The sequence below is a fragment of the Sus scrofa genome, chromosome 18 (genome assembly GCF_000003025.6).
Source record: "Sus scrofa isolate TJ Tabasco breed Duroc chromosome 18, Sscrofa11.1, whole genome shotgun sequence".
Taxonomy (NCBI): Eukaryota; Metazoa; Chordata; class Mammalia; order Artiodactyla; family Suidae; genus Sus; species Sus scrofa.
In genome coordinates this window covers 35,308,689-35,329,107 of record NC_010460.4, presented here as the reverse complement: position 1 = coordinate 35,329,107, position 20,419 = coordinate 35,308,689, and the positions used below count along the sequence as shown (strand labels likewise).

General features: G+C 35.7%; 2 long non-coding RNA genes across 3 annotated transcripts in view; one reads left to right on the top strand and one right to left on the bottom strand.

Moving 5' to 3' along the window:
• The window catches only part of LOC106506814, a 391,532-nt gene extending 382,847 nt beyond the window's left edge, over positions 1-8,685 (bottom strand). Inside the window, exon 1 of the long non-coding RNA XR_002340399.1 lies at positions 8,483-8,685. This is a non-coding gene — a long non-coding RNA (uncharacterized LOC106506814). The remainder of the gene's footprint in view (positions 1-8,482) is intronic.
• Positions 1-20,419, top strand: part of LOC102167929 — an 87,474-nt gene that overhangs the window by 4,925 nt on the left and 62,130 nt on the right. For both annotated transcript variants that reach the window (XR_309057.3, XR_002340401.1), the window contains exon 2: positions 19,384-19,454. This is a non-coding gene — a long non-coding RNA (uncharacterized LOC102167929). The remainder of the gene's footprint in view (positions 1-19,383; positions 19,455-20,419) is intronic.

Below are 20,419 nucleotides of genomic sequence, written 5' to 3'. Positions count from 1 at the left end.
TAAATCTTCCCATATCCACTCATGCTTGTAGTCCATTCTTCCTATAGTTACCAGAGTGATCTTTTTTAAAAAAATGTAAAGCAAATTACATCACTTCCCTGCTCAAAACCTCAAGAGCTACACTCAAACTTACAATAAAAACTCTACTCTGCACCTTGGCCTGCTAGGCACCCGCTTTCCTACCCCTCCAGCATCACTGCTATCACCTTAGGCCCTGTGCTGTCCTTCTAACCTGCCAAGCATATTCCTGCCTTGGAGCTGGAGGACACTACATCTTACTGATGTTTTTATCTTCTGGACATTCGGTGGCTCCTCCATCGTTTGAGGGCCGCTCTATTGTCTCCTCTTCAGAGAGGCTTTCCCTGATCATCCTACCTACGCTAGATCCCACCTGTTCCTCACAGAAATAATTTCACCTGGAAATTTGCTATTTCTTTGTTTACAATTTCCCTCACCAAAATTAGTTCCACAAAGTAAAGGTTTAATATTTTCCCAACAACATTTCTGGGTCTAGAATCATGACTAGATCATAATAAGTATACAATGAATGCTTGTTGAATAAATGACTAAATGCCTGAATGTCAATGCATTGAAAGATACCAGGAACTATGTCAGAATGTTAGTATCAGTCACCCTTCAGTTGTACAACTTCAGTAGATTTTAATTTTCTTACAGTTTTCTGCTTTGCCTCATTTTCTACCTGTGTTAACCTTTATAAACAATTTTTTATTTTATTCTTCAAAGAAAAAGCACAAAATGAATGTACAACATGGAAATATGTTGTACATATTGAACAACAATTATGTTGCACATAATTAACATGAAAATACAAATGTGCAAGAGGGTTGAGTTTTGAAGGCAATTTCTTTTTTAAATAGAAGTGTGATTGATTTATAGTGTGTTTCTTCTATACAGCAAAGTGATTCTGTTTTATATATATATGTATGCTTTTTCTAATATTCTTTTCCATTATGGTTTATCACAGGATATTGAATATTTTCCCCTATGCTATACAGTAGGACCTTGTTGTTTATCCATTCTATATATAATAGCTTACATCTGCTAACCCCAACCTCCCACTCCATCCTACCCCCCAATGCTCTCCCCCTGAACAACCACAAGTCTGTTTTCTATGTCCATGAATCTTTTTTTGTTTCATAGGTATGTTCATTTGTTTGAAGGTAATTTCTTTATTATATCCATGGCTGGAGAAATTATTTAACAAATCTACGTTTTAGCCTATTATAGTCTCTTGGAATCAAATAGAATAGCCCCGATTATTCTAGTTTTATATTTTAATAAGAATTTTTATTTTGGTTTCTATGAAGTCCATCAGAGGAAATATAGGAATAGGAGAAATTTCTCTTAACACCTCAAAGGATTTCAGTTCAAAGTACCAGGATCAAGTTAAAAGAAAGTCCCACAAATAACATGTATTTATAAAAGAATATGGCTCCGACCCCATCTCAGCCTTCAGAATAGTTCTTAGAAACTAAAAGCAGTCATGTGTTCATCACTAATGGGCTCTGAATAAACTACAAAAAGTGATAAAAGAAAATAAGAATTTGTCCTAATGAGAAACTCTGGGTGCAAGCCACATTTGAGATAACTAAGAAATAATGGTCATTGAGTATTGAGAAAGGATTATCTTCACTAATGAATGAGACTATATTATGTTGTGATTAAAATGTCTATAGTATATTTTTGGAATAACAAGCATAAACAAACTAAGGAAGCTTTAAAATGGGTTTATGTAAGTCCAATCTAAGTGAATCTTGAAGAAAAATCAAATAGTAAATAACAAAGAACATGGTTTCTTCAAATACTAGAATCAGAAATTTTCAGGGAGTGAAAACAAACAGTGAAATGAAAGCATTTTGTGTTTTCAGGTTATGAACAGTTTCAACAAAAACAATATCCTAAACAAATAATATAATACTGAAAAAAATCCAGCTAATGTTCTTTAACTATCTCAGTTTCTGTGTTTGTTTCTTTCACTGTGACCAATAAGAGAGGAAAATACAAATACACAACTGGAAAGTATATAAAAATCTGAAGAACTAGGTACTAATGACAAAATTAATACAAACATTTGAATAATATCTGGGTAGCACAACTATTTGCTTTGCATCTTAAAGAATATGACTGACTAAAATACTGAGTCATTTAAAAAGTCCACATCTCCCTTAAAGTGATGAAATGCCTATTATGTTAACGGTCATTCAATCAAGATAGCACAAAAAATATTGAGATAATATATCCAAGTATCTGGAGAATGGGTAATGAAATCAAGAACAATAAGCCAGTAATATGACAGAGTTATACTTAATAGATTTTCTTTTACTTAATAGCATTACTCAGTTGAAGGATGTGACTATGAACAGAGTACAATACATATTTTATATTAAGGATTCATTAACGATTTTGACATGGTGTCCCCTGATATTTGACTTCCAAAATTAATACAAATTGGTTTGATTATGAATGTAATCCTGTAGATAGGAAATAGATTTTTAGATTAAGTAAAAGTTAACTGCAAATTAATATTAATGGAGCCTACTGGATTAGGGTCCAGTCTGCTCACATCTCAGTGAACTTCTGCATTGGAAGCCATTGGGTTTAATGGCAAAGTATTTAATTGAATACTTACTAATGGGTAAAAAAATGAGCTTTAATTACATTTGCTGATTAAATTAAGTGAAAAAATGACAGAAGGTGTTGTGTTGGGCTTTAGCAGCAATGAAGTTCAAGGTGTGGGGGACAAATGATTTAGACAAGTATTGCTCAGGATTCCATCTCAGTGAGAGCCTATTTGGGCCTTTTGTTTATTTATGTGTTTTTCTCCTAAAGCAGTCACTTTCCTTGCTTGAGAAAAGAAGCAGCCACAAAAGTGTGGGCAGATCTGGCGATTTATAGCTGTTTTCAATTATATGTTTTGTGAATTCATTAAAATTAATTTAACCTGGAGATTGTTTGCCAGAATTTAGGTACTTAAGGTGAGTCAGAATGGATAACCATTAAAAAGTGTGAAAATGTAATTTGATAATTTATTCCTTCTACACATATTTATTGTGCTCCTAATCTGTGCCAACCATTGTTTTAAGAGATTAAAGTATTTGTGAACAAGAGAAGTTAATCTTTGCCTACGCCCCCCCTGTGAAATTTACATTGTAATAAAATTACTTCCTCTTGGATTTTTTTTCCTCCCTCAGTTATACAAAGTTTTACATGAAAGAGTAATAACTATCCTCGGTGGTAGTAGAGAGAGAGTGGCAGAAAGGAATTGGCATTTGTGCAACACCCACTGGTTTTCTGTCTTATAACTTGGCGGATAGATGAAAAGCACCTATAGTCGCTGGGGAATTACATGAGCAAAAAGGGCCGCAAGAGGGATGTGCCTTACCTGAGACTTGTTGAAATTTGTTAGACAGATGAGGGAACAGCATGTGAAAAGGAACTGGGGCAAAAGAAAGCATGACGTGTTTGGATGGTAGGAGATGAAGGTATGCAAAAGATCAGATCATAATGAGCCTTGTGTATCGTGCACATAGGTTTAGAATGATATCAGAGGAAAGAGGACTCATTGAAGGATTCAGATTGGCAGGGGGAAATATGATCAAATTTGTAAAAGGCTCAAGCTGGTAAAGAGGAAAATGAGTAAGTATGGGGACACGGATGTCTATTGCAGCAGCCCTGTGGACAGATGAAAAACCTATGCTGTCTAATATGGGAGCTTGTAGTCATATGTGCTATAAAAATATAAATTGAAATTAATTAAAATTAAATAAAATTAGGAGTTCCCCTTGTGGCTCAGCAGGTTATGAACCCGACTAGTATCCATGAGGATGCAGGTTTGATCCCTGGCCTCGCTTAGTGGATTACGGATCCGGCATTGCCATGAGCTGAGGTATAGGTTGCAGACACAGCTTGGATCCAGTGTGGCTGCAGCTCTGATTCAACCCCTAGCCTGGGAACTTCCATGTGCTCAGGTGCAGCCCTAAAAAAAGCAAAAAAAAAAAAAAAAAAAAAAAAAGTTAAATTAAAAATTCAGTTCCTTAATCAGAGTAGCCAGGCTTCAGATGTTGTATAGCACAGATGTGGAACATTTCCGCCCTGCAGAAACATTCAGTGGCACCAACATTCAGTGTGCAGTTTTACCTAACTGCACAGTAGTCACCTCTTCTGGAGAGGAAAGTGAGATTGGACTGAGGGGGAAAGGTAAGCGTTTTAAGGGGAACTTTAGAGCTTATGCAATATATCTTTACATTTAATTGTTTTACAACAAGAATGCACTCACAACTTGTGAAAATTGGAAAGAAACAATCAAAGCCTAAATGTGATAGTTATTGAGGGGATAAAAAAAGAAGAAACAAACAGAGAGGTAGACTAAATCTCTCTTCAAGTTTTGTTACCTGTTTTTAATGTTGTGTACTTGACCTTGGCTAGAAAATCTAGAATTTAGAGTATCAAGTGGATTTGTTAAAATGCTTATTAGTATATAGTATTTAACAACAAAAATTGATGCTGCATGATATTGAACATTATTTATTATTATTACTATTTCTAATATTATTTACTGGAAAAATTAGCACTTGATGGTATGAAATTATGCTATTCATGAATTATACATGAAGAAGATTCTGAGAGAAGACAGAGGAATTTCTCTCCCTAGTCACTACCTAGAGAGCAATCAGAAAAGCATCCTGGGGGTAGAATAGCCCTCTGCCAAATGCAGATGTGTGCTAGTTCAGTGGACTGCCAGTGACTTAATCCTTCTAGGCAGATGTGCCTAGAAGGCTCACAGTGTATTTGGGGGATGCCCAGAGAGCCCAACCAGAGTGGGGCACCATAGTCTTCTTGTTCTCCAGCCAGATTCCTAAGTTGCCAAGTCAAAGAAAGCTTCCCAAGGAGCTACCCAGGAAGTTTCAGCACTTGGATCTTTCCTCACTTGCCTGGGGTGGTGAATATAATGTTGCTTTAGACAAAATAATGCAAATCAAAGTTAAGGATGAAAACAAAATTCATGTACACACTGGAAAAATCAGCCCCTTTTCAGAGCTGAATTACAAGATGGTGTCAAATAGTTCCAATTTGCTATACTTCCATTTAAATTGTAGAAATTATATTTTAAAGAAATTAATTTTTAAATCCCTGAAATGAAAATATGAGACAGACATTCACAGAAACAGATCTATATAAATTAGCCACTATTTATCAATAAAATGAAACAGTTTCTTTATCAATAAACTGGAAAGCTTAAACATTCCCTAAATGCCTGTCAGATGAGAATTGCTTGGATTTAGATTGCTGCTGTCAGAGTTCTAATTTTTATTTTTGCAGCAAAAATAAGGCAGGCTAGGAATGCAATGTAGAGGTTATATATTACATAGTTGTCCTACCTGAAATCTTCTGTGGCATGTTTAGTTACTGTTATTTCAGAAGTGCTGAAAGTCTTTTCCACTCCCAAACTTGCAGGCAGCCTGGGCCTGCATTTAACTAACAGATGAGAGGGGTCTGCGCTTGGCTCATTGCAGAAACCTGGAACCAACAGAAACTCTCAGGGTGGGCACTGGGACCCTTTGTCACAGAGAGCAATGCCTGATGGGAATGGTCTCTTTACCTACTGACTTCCACTTCTTTCTAAGAGGTTTACAAAGTCTCTAGAGAATATGAAGAGGAACTGGACCAAGTATTTGACCTGGAGACTAAATTTTATTTGAAGGATTATAAAAGGACCCAGCTGACTTTTTTTTTCAAGTCTTTTGCCATTTTTATTAATGTTCTGATAATGGTTGATTTCTTATTTTTTTATTATTTTCTGCTGTACAGCATGGGGACCAGGTTACACATACATGTATACATACTTTTTCCTCCCATTGTTGTTTTGTGATGTGAGTATCTAGACATAGTTCTCAATGCTACACAGCAGGATCTCATTGTAAATCCATTCCAAGAGCAATAGAATGCATCTGTTAACCCCAAGCTCCTGATCCCTCTCTCTCCCCCCGGGCAGCCGCAAGTCTATTCCTCAAGTCTACAAATACCATATGATATCAGTTATAACTGGAATCTAATAAACAGCACAAATGAACGTTTCCACAGAAAAGAAAACCAGATGACTTTAAATGAAGTTTCTGGATGGAGTAGGGGAAGCAGTGGCTGGTGCTTGGACACATAGCTGTGTCTCAAATGGCCAACAAGCTCCAATGGAAGAGGCTTAATCTTTTAAAAAAAAATAGAAAACCTTGGAAGTCAACCCAGGAAAAATATTTGATTCTTGGAAGTTCACAGAGGTGAAGAAAGTGAAGGGACAGAAGAAGCAAGAACCTCTGGGGGAAAGAGACCAGAACATGAGATTGAGAAAATGATTCTGTGTGAATAGGCATGTGCAGTGAACCTGGGCTATTTTTCAGCTCTTTCCTGGTACCTTCTAGACCTGCTTCTCATCCTGGAATATAGAAAATTCCCATAGCATACTTTGGATGCTCTAAATATAATATTGGTTACTTTTTTGTATTCAAGTGGTTTTCATCTTCTGAAGTGGCAAAAACTAAAATATTAGATGCTGCCAGGTCTGACTATATTTAAACTTTTTGTATAATTTCCCTTCTGTTCAGCTTTACTGACATTAGTACTGTAGAAGTTTAAAGCATACAGCGTAATAATTTAACTGATGGGTATCGGGTATGATTTCCACAGTAAGGTTAGTTAACATCAGTCATCTCATATACATACAAGAAAAAAAAGAATAAAATGTTTTTTCCTTATATTGAAAAAAAAGGTGCCGAAGGCATTTGTATCTTAATATACCTACATGCTATATTATATATAATATGCAATTATATAGTAGAAATAATATATACATAGTTTATGTTCTCTGAAGTATATTTTATTATATATTAATAATAATTATATTGTTTATAATACATCTGTGATACTGTGTATTTTATCCACTACATACCTATTTTTTCCCAAAAAACTGAAAGTCATATATTGTCCTGGCACATCATAGCCTTTAGGGCTTATTTAATAATTCTGTGAAAGCAAATATTACTACTAAACTATTTTTATTACTATAGAAAAGCAAAGAAAATACTGCATTCAAAAGTGAGTACCCCTCTTGTGATATGAAGAATAGAATCCAGTTCAGATCATCTTTTGTTTGAGATTAAACGTTTATAGAAAAGAACCCATTAAAAGTAAAATTGAAGATCAATGATGTTCTTTTTGTTCAAACAATATAATTGTTTTTTCCAATTATCTCAAATTGTGGGTCCTCTGCTGACTTCTCCAAATAGTAAACCAGCCCATTTTCATTCTCTCAAGGTCAATTGGTGTTTCTGCACCTTCAGGGCCCATATTTCATATCCCAAGCCTGCTACCATCAAAGTCACACACCGCAGGCCACCTGTATAACAGTGGTTTCCAGCAGTATTAGTCGGCTTTTTGGTTAGTTCTATCTAGATAGCTAGGCAGTGGCTCATACTTCCCCTGCAGCTCTGTCAGAAAGAACTGAGGTTTGAAGAATTCTGGAAGCCTGTGTCTTATGTTCATTATAATTTACTGTGAATTTAAAGGAATTTCACATAAAAGACAAAAATATATTCTTCACAATATAAGATATGAAAAAATGTGTGTGGAGATAGATATGGCACATGCATATATGTATTTGGTTCAATTCCACAAATATACATTGGTCACCTCCTGTGTGTGAGCACCAGGTTCATATGTGTTTATAAACTGACCCATGGTTTTCAGGAGCTTAAAGTCTAATTAGCAGATCAGCAATTGTGGGTTAAAAGGAGGCATGATATAGTATTATTGTGTTTTTAAAATGGAGCATAACCTAAGCATAACTGAAAAAAAGACATGGTGTAATTTGTTGAAATAATGGATAGTTTTTCCTGCATAAAACTTCCTATCATTTGTTGAAATGTTTATCTAACTGATAATATCCTGGTTTCTCCCAATTCATTCATAGGCATGAATAGCTTTTCTTTTTTTATGTACAAACCAAAGCTTTTAAAGGTTGTGCTGCTCATTAATTTTGCTTTTATCTAGACCCCTCACTTGTTGTGATATCTGTCACTTTAGTAGTGAAGAAATTCATTAAAAATTTAATTGACTATTTTTCTCTTAGTTTTACCAAGGCAAGAATCTCTCCTTAACTGGAATGGGTACTTTTTATATTCTGTATTTTCCAAGTTATTTATCGATAAGAATAAGAAAACCAAGAAAAATGTGAGATAAAATCTGCTTTATATGCTATAAAGTAGATTAATAAAAATAGATGCTGAAAACTAAAAATTTAAGATTTAAAATTATATAACACCATACCATTTATTTGGTCATGAGAAATTTAATTACTAAGCAATATTGAGTGCAACTTCACCCATTCTCCTTTCACTCTCTGTAAACCAGCTTCCCTTGGCTTGCTCATACTAAAAAACAATGCATTGTTTCTTGTTCACCTTCCCCATACCTTACTGAAGCATTGCGCAAGAGTCTGCCAGTTGAACTTCTAGAGGGTGACACATTTCTTCCCCACTCACAAGCATTCTTCACACTCCTGATCTTATCCTCAGTTCATCCTTTGCATTTGTCTTCCAGTCTTCAATAGCAAAACCTTCCCCAAAAGACGCTACTTGAGTCACATCTGTTTCCCAGAACACCCTAGTCAGTAGCGATTTCCATTCCCCTCTGTCATTATGTTAAGTCTCAATCACATGCTCTGTGGTCCCACCCAGTCATGTAGTGACTCTTTTATTTTCAGCAGAAAAAGCCTTTCCTGATTCCATGTCTATACCAACTTTCACAGTTCTAACATGCCAGAAGGATGTCTCCATTTAACGTCGTGAGGTACAGTCACAAATCTGTCATGCTTCCTCTGCTTTGATAAGCCTGTCTTCCTAACTACAATTTTGTGTGCCAATACCCAGAGGATCTAAATATTTCCAAGCTATAAAGGACCTTAGAGATTACTGGGCAGGTCCAGGTATCCTTTTTTTTTTTTTTTTTTCTTTTTTCCACGTTAGGCTTATTAACCAATTTTCTCAGGGGTCACGCAGGTCACGACAGAAGGGATTCCACAGTCTTCATTCCAAGAGAGATGCACATCAAAATAGATTCTGGTGGTGCCTTTCTTGTGAACACTAACTCTGCTCTTTTCCCACCCTTCCTCTCCATAGTTACTTCACCCTTCTCCAGCCCCTCGCGTCACAGAGTGTTTTTCCTTCTGTTCATGTCCTCTGTTATCTATTCCAGATTTGGAGTCACTCAGTTCTTGGTAGTATTTATTTCCTTTAAATACCTATAGACTTTTGTCTATATTTCTCCTGTTGAATTTATCATAATCTACCATACATCAGAGGTATTTATATTCTTGTATATCTCGCTCTGAGAAAGTAAGTTACTTGAAAGAGAACTCACCATGTCTTAAAGATTTTTGTAGCCCTGTGGTTCTTAATAAATCAGTGTTCAGCTGAATACAGTTCCACCTATCATAGGATATAGCTGGATGAGAAGCAAATTGGTTATCACTCAACATTTAATCTATCTGAAATGCCATGGTTTAAAATAGTTTTTTGAGTTCAATATTTCTTATTTTCTGTTATTTACAGGACCACAATAATAAACTATAACAGATAGGAATTGAACTTCTTCAGTCACATTCACTTCCATCAAGTTGTAGATCATATACTCCCAGAAATAAAGCATCTCTTATTTTCCTTACTTTAAACCACCTATAATAGCCACATTCAGAAAAGTCTCTGTGTAGATCTCTATGTTAATAGTAGTACAAATACTGGAACGGGAAGCCACTGTTTGGGCTTATTTGGGAAATATTTGGGCTCAAAAATATCAGAATTCTGAATTACAATATAAAAGTTTTACTTTGTGCTTTTTCTCACTGGCAGAAAAAATTTTCAATGACCCTAATTTTGCGATTTTTCACTGTGTTTTTTGAATATTATGTGTTCACCAAAAATTCACTAAAAGTGACCACAATTTTAGGATATGCATAGCAGAATTTAGCATAGAATTGATTCTCAGTGAAAGCGACATGAATGAATTGACTAACTTACACTAGCCTGTCCCTGAACTTATTTTTTTTTTTTGCTATTATCTTTGATACTTATTTCCCCTATGAGAAGGGAAATTTAGAAATATTCCACTTATTTTGTAGGAGGTGAAAGTAATGTAAATAATTTTCATTAAGCACAAAAGCTTTTCTTTTAGAATACTGGACATCTGAAATTCTATCTTTACAACATTCCTGGACAATCATTTCAACAGCTGGGTTTCCCACTGTGCTTAACAGTCTGTGAACACAGCAGCAGCTTCAGGATACATGCTTCCACTTGTATATGTCACTCATGTTATGTCACAGCCCCATCATCTCAGTTAAGTATGGGTGACCCTTGTAAGAAAGAAAATGTTCCGTAATTCTCATAAACCAAACCACTATTTATATTCAGAGCCATATTTTATGGAAAAAAAAATCCTGAGAGGCATTGAATTGTCAATAGCTCACAAATCTCAGCTGATGAAGAGAAAATATGAAATATGTGCAGACTGGTCTTTGATGACCTACGGCTGTATGACAAGCTTATTAGCATAGATAAATGTATTTCAGCATCTGATTGGTATCTGATCATACTCTCATTGCTATATGTGGCTCCATCTATATTTACAATTGCTTTTGTGTCTGATTCTGTACGTGGTGCTCATTACTAACTTTGTGCAAAGTAAAATTAAGTTGGTGTTACTTGAAGTAGAAAAGCCCCATAAATACTCTCTAATGACACACAATTTAGATACTTAAAAGCCTAATTATACTTATCCTCATAACTAGCAACTTTCTTTGCAAATGACATTCCATGAAAGAGCAAAAGAAACTCAGAGTACATAGTCTATGCCATTCTCTATCTTGCCATCTCCATTGCATTCTAATTCTGTCTTTACAAGTATGTAGGTATTAATTTCAAAGAGTATCTATTGGTATACACATTAAGTGCAAGGCATTGTACCCTATACTGAAACATTTAAAAGTACCTTGACACTATATATTTAGATCATTTACTAAGACAAAGCCCTTCTTTAAGTTAAACTTCTTTTATAACAGAAACCCATCCAAATGTTGTTAAGGAGAAGTTATTGAACCAAGAGTATTAGACTTTTATTACACTGATGAATCTGGCATATATAGAAAGAGTGATAAAGATAGAAAATACCCAGTGTGAAATGGTGCATGAAAAATACTCTTCTTTGGGTGTTGTAATGTCTTTCTTCAAACATAATTTTTACTACACTACCACTCTTGACACACACACACAGCCATAGAACTGACAAGAATTCCACCAGGTAGTCAGCAGATTTCAGTAATTCAAGGCTTAGAGGAGGCTAAATGGTAATTCATCCTAAACATCTCCCATAAGGGTTAATTATGGACAATAATACCTGCATCCAGAAGAGTCTGTGGAGATGCAAGGATGAGTTTGATTATGTCTAGAATAACTCTTTGAATTGCCTAGTGAATAAAGCTGTAATAACTTGCAGCAATATTGTTTTATCTGTTGCCATGAAATTGTTAACTTGTGTTTATATAATGTCTTTCTTAGATTAATTGGAAATGCTCCATTTGAAATCAGAACAGTTTCTAGAGAATGCTGCTAAAATGTTTAACCCATTAAAAATAATTCAAAGCCAGTTAACTAGCCAATGAAAATATTTAATCGTTTAGGAAGTCTCTTCTCAACACTTACTTTGGGCCACCATGCATGTCTGTATTTGGCTTTGGAATTAAACTTCCATGTAGTATATTCTATGTTAGGAAACACCAGCAGAAATGAATAGACTCTCTATGATGCAAAGTATTATTATAATGATTGAAATGATCAATCAGCTCTTTTCCAGTTTGTGCTTGGGAACAACTTGCTAGAGATCAGCCTCAAAAGGAAACAATAACTTTATATTTTAATTATGTACTTTGTAATATTTAATAATTGGTAAACAATGTGTATATAATTTTGTTGGCTCCTCAGGAAAAAAAAATGAAGCCTCCTAACAAAATTATAGTAATAATAGCAGCTAGTAATTGCAATGTACAAAGCATATGTCAGGCATGCATATTTTTAAGGCAGCTGTAGTGCACACTAGCATGACACCCATACCCCCTTGCTTCAGGAACAAGGCGTTCATTTACCAGCCGCCAGAGCATTCATTAACCAGCTACTTTCGAGCTACTTCCTAGGAATTTCCTTTGGCCAAAGAGAGCTCTCTTCCTTAAAATTGCAAACCTTTATTTATTTATTTTTTTCAGGGTAGCCTGCACCAAAATATTGTTGATGAGACCTGAGTTACTTATCTCACTTCAAGACTTAGAAGGGATATTCTATTTCAGAGCCAAACCCACAAGATTGGCTGAGGCCTTTGTGGCAAATATATGGAAGTTTGACTTCTGCTTCCCTCACTTCTCCATAGATGCCATGCCTGAGAGCACCTCTCCCCACCCAATAAAGCTCCTCCAGCTGTGTCTTTTTCCTCTCTAACATGACCTAAGGCATGCATTTCAACATTGTGGATGAGGAAACAAGGATCAGAATGAATGCAAGAAATAACCTTCATACCCACAGCTTTTTTTAATAGTTTAAAGTTGTCTGGCTAGGAGGAAGCATATCCAAACTCCAAAACTTTCTATTTCCTCATGAAAAATTATCTCACCTGTGGGAGTAGGCAGACCTATGTCCAGTCCTGATAAAAGAAATTCTTTATAATCTTAGAAAACAGAAAGGTTATTAGAGTTATCCATATCATCTTTTTAAAGTAATTTGTTCCAAAATTTGAAACTATTTTGTTTATGAAGGTAGCAAATTTTAATTCATGAATGAACTATTCTATTTATTTAAAAATTTAAAATGTCTAATACAAAGAAATAGAAAGTAAGAAAATAATGAAAATTTGCACCATTCTGGAATACATGAAGAAAAAGACATTCTATAAATGAGCAAATTCTGTCTCAAAGAGCTATAGCTGTTGGTTGACCTATTAGTCTAATGACATTAAGTGCAAATAGCAGAACTTTAGTTAATACATTTTTAACTTTTGCTTTCTGTCTTCATGTTTATCTAGAGAGAACATTTGTAATTCTGTTGATATAACCATGCTATTAGTAGAACAAACTAAAAATATCCGTTCCTACAAAGTTTGCATTCAAGAGGCAAGGAACTAAAACACACCTAACACAGAAGTTACAATCTTCCAGTTATAAGATAAATAAGTATTAGGGATGTAATGTACAATATGATAAATATAATTAAAACTGCTGTATGTTATATATAAAAGTTGCTAAGAGTGTAAATCCTAAAAATTATCATCATGAGGAAAAATTTTTTTTCTTTTATATCTATATGATAGATTTAGTGGATGGTCACTAAATTTATTGTTAATTATTTCATGAAGTATGTAAGTCATATCATTATGATGGTATACCTTAAACTTATTCAGTGCTTTATGTCAGTTACCTCAATAAAACTGGAGGGAAAAACAAATTAAAATAAAATATACCTGGTATCTTATTTTACATAATATTTATGGCCTATACATATAGTAATGCTGAAGTTTTCTGTAGTTCAATTCCTGATAAAATTTTGAGTTTTTCTTTTGTTTTTTAGTTCTAAAATTAGAGTGATAAAGTCCTTCCATAGCAGTGAGATACTGCAATATGTAGGTTATTTGTGTAATAAATTTGTAAACTAATACTCTACAGATAATGTTTCCCACCTGTCCTTATAACAACATTATAATGCTGTGCAATATTTCAGGTTTCTACTACTTATAAAGGATTCTATCATCACTTAAAAGGTCCATGTCCTTGTGTTAAATTAAAACCTTCATATTCTAGATCATATTCTTTTGTTGTTCTTTTTCTAATGCCTTAGACTTTAGACCCCTGAGCCCAATATTATTGGAATAAAAATTAAGAAAAGTATAACAGCAGTGCAATTAGATAATTTGGCTAAAAGCCATTTGATTTATTTCCTATATTTGTCTGCATAAACTACAAACTGTGGTATATGGCAGAAAAGAAAATAGAATTAGACAAGGAAAATTCAAATGTACAATAAATTCTGAAAAACACACAAAACTTAAAAGATGCATTTTGCCAAACTACCTAATCACTTAACAAATCTCAACCACACATGAAAAATCAGAGATTGAAAATATTTTAAATCGATTAGTCATTTCAACCAAATTATTGCCCAAACCAATTAAAGAACCAATGCAAGAGTTATAAGTTAGCTCTGGGCACAGGAGCTATTCATGACTTGAATCTGGGCTAATGAAACACTTGATATACACATTTTTTAGACAGTACTTTGTTGAACCAAAGAGCTGCTTAGAAGAAACATACTCATGTCTGCTTTATGGAACAAGTGCCTGAGACAGAGTCACTCAGTGATAAAAACTATTGCTCTTGGAATGGATTTACAATGAGATCCTGCTGTGTAGCATTGAGAACTATCTCTAGATACTTAACATCACAACACAACAATGGGAGGAAAAAGTATGTATACATGTGTGTGTAACTTGGTCCCCATGCTGTACAGTGGAAAAAAAAAATTTAAAAAAAAATACCCCAGCTGATGAACACACCTGTTAATGAGTAATAATTGGACAGCATAAGTCAAAATTTATGGAAAAACCCAATCTTTTCCATGTAATAACTTCTGCTGGAAACTTTACTGAGACGCTTCTACTCTAGGGAGTTTGATGAATAAGCAGAACAATATTAGCTCTTATAAGGGAAACAGATGTAAAATCTATGCAACTGCAATGATTAGGCTGCTTATCCTTTTTATGGTATCATTAAAATCGCCACAACCTTAACATCTGCAAAATGAGCCTTCAATGCTCCAGCCAGTGAGCAATGGAACTTTCTCACATGCCTGAACGCTTGTGCTGTCAGCAATGCTCAGAAGGTAATATCCGGTGATGTGAAAATAACGAGCACAGCACAGTGATTTAAACAGGAAAAGAGCATTTATTGCTACATATGAAGACACTACTGTCTTTGGTTTCCTATTAAGCACCACCGCGAAGATAAATTTTCTAATTGAGGGCTGGGCTGTGAGAACTGGTAGGAGGAAACTTGTGGGTTGAATAAAAGGAACACAAAGCCAAAGAATCTCAAAATTGTTGTGAGGAAAGCTAGAGAATTGCTGACAGCAAGGAGACAAGAAGTACAACCACCAAGAATACTGAAGACCATTTTAGGATTGTGTGCATAGAACTGGCTCCCTCAAGTTGAAATAACAAGAGGCTTCTGCAAGTCTCCCTTCTGGGTGTGTTGAGTCGTATTAGATTTAAACACAACCTAAGTAGTTATAATAAACATTACAGAGGGGAGCACAGCACCACATCGTCCCTACCTGGGATACATCCCCTCTTCCTTTATGGCACTCCCTGCACTCAGAGATCTTAGAGCCTTTTTCTCTGTTACACAATAACTAGAGGATGAGGGTAGAAACCGCTGTCCCATGGATTTTGCTTTTTTTTTTTTTTTCAGGATGCTTAAGGGAATATTCTTCCCAGTAGGCACATTTTCTGGGCCAGAAAATTACCTACATTTATTTCAGAGAGAAAAAGAGAGCAAGAAACAGAATTACAGAGCCAGGTAACCACTGTCCTGAGGGAATTGCTGTTTGTCAACCTCCCAGCAGTTCATCCGGACAGGCAAAAACGGAGATTCGCTCCACTTTCAATTGTGGGAAAAACTTATCTTTGGCAGCCTATAAATTATCGCATTCTATGCATACTTGATGCCATTTTTTTTTTTTTTTTGTCTTTTCCTTCGAAAATCTATTAGGTCTGTCATACTTGATGGCTACAAATTTAAGAGGAAGGCAAGAGAAAGAAAGAGGAATAAAGTGATAATGGACCTTCAGGACTTTATAATGTGTTCTCTTCTTCCATCCCCCTGCTACCAGGCATAGAGGACTTATGTCATAAGAGTTCTAGAAAAATCAGTAATACCTGGCCCTACTTCTATGCAATGTGCTTAGTACTTGAAATAAAACAAAAGAATCCTCAGGTAGTTTTCAAACAGGCAGTGGATAAAACAAATATGATATTAAAAAAATCCTTCCTCGTATAAATATATATTTAAATATATATGCATACATTAATGAATATACATAAAATGTCACAGGATCAGGTGATGTCAATATTGAAAGCATCAGAAAAGATTTGACAGTAGCTAGGTTTAAGAGAAGCTGTGTATCAGAGTGTAGGATAAGGCTTTAACAGGAGCTATTGCGTATTGAAGTTGGAAGTTTGAGCTTGATGTGATTTTTTTTTTTTTTTTTTTTTTGGTCTTTAGGTCCACACCTGTGGCATATGGAGGTTCCCAGGCTAAGGGTCGAATTGGAGATGTGGCCATGGGCCTACGCCACAGCCACAGCATGTAGGATCCAAGCCACATCTGCAACCTACACCGCATCTCATGGCGATGCCAGATCCTTAATCCTGAGCAAGGCCAGGGATCGAACCCACAACCTCATGGTTCCTACTTGGATTTGTTTCCGATGTGCCATGATGGGAACTCCTTGATGTGAAAATATGAGTAAGGAAATACAAGGGAGAAAATGCAGAATTGTTTCAAGGAAATGGTCGTGACATAAAGACCATCGGAGTAGTAAGTACAGTAAAATGTTAAACCAAAAGGAAATTATAACTAATGACAGAACGAGAAGTTTATATATAATACAAAAATTGAGAAGTCATTGGAGTAATTTTATCAGGAGAACAAAATGATTGAAACTTTGACATAAACTGATTATGATGAATAGCATGGATTTAGAGCAGAGAGAAAGGAAACGAAGAATCCAGTGAAGGCACGACTGATCAACCAGGATAATGACATAGTTAGGAACAAAAGATGCATAGGTCAAATGTATATGACCTTTTTTGGAACTGGCATGAAAATACAAAGCAAAAGATTGTGTGTTAAACAAATCTGATCTCTGGGTTTTGAGCCTGGCTTACTGAAAGAATACTGGTAGCAAGGGGAAGAAGAAATATGTGAAGTAAAAACAAGTTCATTTTTTGATATGTTAATATTAAGGAGTTTTCAAACAAACAGTTGGAAAGGTCAGGCATGCTGGTTTGAAATTTAGAAAGAAGGTCTGGACTAGTCTTATACTTGTGCAAATTATATGCATAGAAGCAATGGTAGTAGATGTAGAAATGGATGAAATTCGCATGAGACAGAGAATATAGAACCATACACACAGGAGGATAATAATAGAATGTGGGTCAGCATTCATTTAGGAAGTGGGAAGAGAATAAAACAGCAAGTAAGGAAAAGGAATGTCCAAAGTACAAAAAGGAAAAAACAAACACGGTGATGTCCATGTTTTCAGGTACATGGGACACACTATTGAGGATCTACTGGCGAGTTTCTAATTTTAAGGAAATAAAAATAAATAATTAGTAAACTAATGAAAAAAGTAAAAAGAACTAATCAAGATGAGTTGTTAAACCACACATTCTCACATAGAGGTAGCATGAGCCTATTTCCCTAAGTCTTGCATGTATTTGGATTTTGATCACTAACATTTTCAAAGAATATTAGGCAAGATTTTTATAAAATATTTGTTCCTCCTTTTCATTTGTCATCAGTAATCCCCAGGATATATGGCTAAAGGTGTGAAAAGGCATGGTGAAGAATGTGCCTTGGGGAGTTATTGTTGTGGCTCAGCTGGTTAAGACCCGGACAGAGTCTCCATGGGGATGCGGGTTTGATTTCTGGCCTCACTTGGTAGGTTAAGAATCTGGCATTGCTTTGAGCTGTGGCATAGATTGCAGATGCAGCTCAGGTCTGCTGTGGCTGTGGCTGTTGCACAGGCCTGCAGCTGCTGCACAGGCCTGCAGCTGCAGCTCCATTTCAGCTCCTGGCCCGAAAACTTCCATATGCCCTATGTGCAGCCCTTAAAAAAAAAAAAAAAAAAAGAGAAAAAATGCTGTTTCTTGGAATAACACAAATGTGCTCATTTTGTTATTTTTTTTTTCCTTCAAGGGAAAATGATGGTTTAAAACATCAGAAAATAGCAATAGAGAAAATAAAAATAAATATAGCATTGTACTGGATAAACAATAGATAAAAACTCAATTTATGTGAATTTAAATTTCTTGCTTAAAACTACAAAGCTATAGCTCTAGGAAAGAGTTTTAATAGATAAGATTTTAAACGTTGTCCTCCACAAACTCAGAGGTGTCCTAGTTGACAAATGAGCATTCAGCAAGACAAATGATTCTCTTGACCACCAGCAACTCATATTCAAAAGCACAGGACAAAGAGAAAAATGTTAGAAGATGCAAACTTGACTTTAACCAATTACCAATATACTTCCTTACAGTATAGGCCAGCATTTGAGATAAGTATTCTGACATAGTCACAAATATCAGCAGACTTTTGACTTCTTGATAAGAGGGAAAAACTTGTAATTAGCATTAAGAATCTTTTTGAAACATGTTCCTCTGATAGTTTACCCTACCCTGCAGGATGTCATTATGGTGGTATTGTCTCTAACATATGATTTAAATCTACCTAAGAAGATTTATACACAGCTTAAAGAACATCTAATTATTTACAAATACAAAAAGCAACCATGTGCAGCTACCTGTGAAAATATATTAACACAAAACTAGGCAACATGCTAGGAAGGAAACCTGCAATTTTATAGTCAAAAAAGGGTAATAAATAGTCCATTTTAAAGGAACACAGAAACACTAATAAAAGTAAAACTATACACAATGATTCTATCCATGAGAAATCAGTAGGAATAATAAAAATACAATTTAATTTTAAATTGAATTTTATAATTGCTCGAAGCTTGGAAGTGAATTAATTTGGGGTACTTGGCTACTTGTTTCTGCAAATATTTACTAATACTACTCAACGTCTTGTAGCCCTGGAAATTACCACTAGTAGATGTTAGAAACAAGAAAATAGACCCAAAATGGAGTCACTTTTTCCAAGCCGCATGTCACCAAATAAAGACTTAATTACTGTTTCAGCTCCCTCAGAAAGGGAATCAAACTGGTCAATCAGGAATCACCTGATTAGTTAAGTAATCTGCCTGAGGGCCCCCTGCCATCCCTTAAAAGCAGGTAATTTTGTGGTAAGCAACCCACTTCTTCACCTAGTTCCTTCTTAGTTCCTAAGAAGAACAATCTTCCTTGTTCCTGCTCCCTCTGTCTTTCATTTTGTGGAGTTTCTTGGAGCTCCTGTCTCTCTGGTAGATTGGATACTACCTGATTGGAATCCATTTTTGCTCAAATAAACTCAGATTTTTAATACTTTGGTTTATCTTTTAACAGTGTTGATATCAGAAGAAGGAATTGAAGGAGACCTCAGACAACCCCCAAGAGCAATAAGCAAGATATACCAGGTACCAGTTGAGCCCCTTGAGCTGGCTGTTTTTTTTTTTTTTTTTGCTGCCTGTGGAGGTGGTAGGTAAGTCCTTGCATTCTAACCCTGCAGTATTCACATTACAAGTTTGCAGACTTTATTTGAGCAGTTCTTCTGGACTGAGTCCAGAAGCCAGCCGAATCATACTAATTCAGACTTAAAAAACTGGTTTGGGTCTGACTTAGAAACTGGACTGGATCAGGGGCAAGACTGAATCTTACTTAAACTGGACTGGGTCCAATGTGAAGCCTCAGGTGAATTAAATTTGGCTTTAAAGATAAGCAAATAGGTTAACCTTGAATGACATAATGAATAACATAACCTTGAATTACAGTGGAGAACTTCCAACCATCTTGGATAATATCCATTTAAAATATGCTCTAGAGTAAAAAGGGTCTCAGCCAGCCACTCACTGTAAAAGGTAGAGGGGAAGTTATTTTTCCTCTTCTATAGTTTCTGGTGACCAGAGTGGGATCTGCTGGAACACCCTACTCACTCCAGAGCCTGCAGCTGGGATCCTGGGAAAGCTGCACAAGTCAGCAGAGGGTGAGAATTCTTATCAAAGTCAGCTCCCCCAGATCCCTCTCTGGTGCCTGGTCAAGAGGGCGAGCTAAAATTTCTTGTTGTTCCTTTCCGAATTCAGATTGGCAGGAGAAAATATTTGTAAAGCGTTGAATTACGACTTGCCAGGTTGCTTTTAGACACCCATTGGTTATTGATCTTTTCTATCCCAGGGACAGCTGTTGCCTTCTTGTTTGTCTCATTTCATGTCCTGAGAAACTGGCTTGGCAACCGTGAGGTGGGGCCCCCAAAACTGGCCACACAGAAATGTGAGTTGCACCCCATTTGCAGCCAGGGCCAGATCACACATGGAGGTGCATGTTAATATCTGTGCTCAGAGTTGTGCACTGACACTACTGCTGACTAATGCAAGCTTGTGCACAG